Source organism: Myotis davidii, unplaced genomic scaffold (genome assembly GCF_000327345.1).
Source record: "Myotis davidii unplaced genomic scaffold, ASM32734v1 scaffold648, whole genome shotgun sequence".
NCBI lineage: Eukaryota > Metazoa > Chordata > Mammalia > Chiroptera > Vespertilionidae > Myotis > Myotis davidii.
In genome coordinates this window covers 885,770-887,682 of record NW_006299603.1, presented here as the reverse complement: position 1 = coordinate 887,682, position 1,913 = coordinate 885,770, and the positions used below count along the sequence as shown (strand labels likewise).

General features: G+C 52.6%; 1 non-coding gene across 1 annotated transcript; it reads right to left on the bottom strand.

The window, feature by feature from the left end:
• Positions 1-6: 6 nt before the first annotated feature.
• On the bottom strand, positions 7-1,181 carry LOC102752433. The gene is made up of 4 exons (XR_001515825.1): positions 1,099-1,181; positions 851-959; positions 459-548; positions 7-109 (listed from the first exon to the last, which is right to left on the bottom strand). It is a non-coding gene; the product is annotated as an uncharacterized LOC102752433 (transcript).
• Between the last annotated feature and the right edge of the window lie 732 nt (positions 1,182-1,913).

The window sequence follows — 1,913 nt, the reverse complement described above, 5'->3', positions numbered from 1 at the left end:
ACCAGAACCCAGACCAACAGAATGATGGAAATCAGAGCGAGAAGAATGTACAGGCTTGTGAAGGCTTTGTGCAAATACTGGGCAGAGTCCGAGGATGGCCTGGACCGGGCTGGGACGGGACAGAGGCAGAGCAGGTGACCTCCAGGGTTCAGCTATTAGTACTGATTTTAACACCATAATAGCACTGTCACCTCGCCCACTCTTCCCAATGCCATTAGCAGCTGTGACCTATTCACCATCACATCACCCAAACCTTCACCCATACTTCCACCTGCACAACCAGCACCATGCCATCATCATCACCACCTACAGAGCTACCCCACCACTGTCTCACAAGCCTTGATGCCACCACACCCCACACCACTGATCCTGACCTCCCATGCTGCCCACCATCCCAGCAATGCCCTCCCACAGGCCCCTCCCAAAGCTGTGGGGTGTGGGCTGGCAGGGCCGCTTACCCTCACTCTTGGAGGGTGAGTGACTGCCCTTTGGATGATCCTGTTTTCTTAAGGTCACGGGGATATTTGCATAGTTGGGGTCATCTACACCTGTGGGCGGGTCAGTGGGAAGGGTTTGGAAACCTTCCTGGAGCTCTGGGGTCAGGGTAGGGATGGGAGGGGGGCTCAGAAGCCTTGGTTCACCAAACCCCTGCACACACACATTTCTGGGGATAAAAGTTAACTAAGCTTTGCTTCTTGGTTAAGAGAAGAGGGTGGGTTACACATACACTCACACCTTTTGGGGAGGGGAAGAAGCCCTTTGACCCCCACTCTCAGCTCCTACCTCTCCCATCCCAACCTCTCCCTCTTGACCCCCGCCCCCGCCCTCCCCCCATGCCAAGGTGCCTAACCTTTCCTATTGGCTGGTGTCCCCCGTTGCTTGTCTTTGACGGCTGCTGCCTGCATACTGGTCTGGTTTATGTAGATTTCTTCAGCCTCCATGATCCCCAGTCTGCCAATCTGTCCACACATATCCCCATCCCCCGGAAGGTGTCTCGTCAGATGAGAAAACCTCAGGTTTGGGGTGTGGGGGAGGAAGGAGAGGTCAGCCGCCTAATTTCAGGGATCCAGAACCTCCCACCCTGGGACATCCTCGTACCCCCAGATCAAGAGCGGTCTTAGGAGACCAGAGGTCTCAGGAAGGACAGAAAAGAGAAGCCTGTAGACCTGGAGGCAGACCAGATGGTCCGGAACTTGTGCAAGCGGAGTTAGCTAATGCTACAGTCATCATTTTGAAATATATCAAATCAACATGTTGTACACCTTAAATTTTTATAACATTGTGTGTCAATTATCCTATCTAATAAAAGAGAAACATGGTAATTGGCATACGACCACTACCCTTCCCATTGGCTAATCAGGGCGATATGCAAATTAACTGCCAGCCAAGATGGCAACCAGCAGCCAGGCAGCTTGAAACTAACATGAGGCTTGCTTGCTTCAGTGATGGAGGGCTCCAACGTTCCCCGCCTGCCTTGCCGGGCCTCTGAGCTTGCAGTTTAAGAAACTATGTAACAAATATAGAAGCTAAACAAAACCCCAGAAACCTGCTTTCAGCGAGCTGGGGATCTCAGAGCTGGAGTCGGAACTGGAGTTATACATTGTTTTGATTATAGAACCGAAACAAACCAGATACCTACTTTCAGCAGCGGAGGACTAAGAGCTGGAGCCTCAGAGCTAAAGCTGGCTCAGAATAAGAAAAAAAAGGAAAAAGGAGCGGTTGGGAGCTTCCATTGCCCGCCATCCTGAAAATAGCCCTCAGCCCCTCACACAGACTGGCCAGGTACCCCAATGGGCACCCCCACCATGAAGGGTGTGTGACCAGCTGCAAACAGCCATCATCCCCTTACCTAGGCTGGCCAGACACCCCAGTGGGGACCCCCACCCTGATCCAGGAGACCCTTCAGGGAAAAC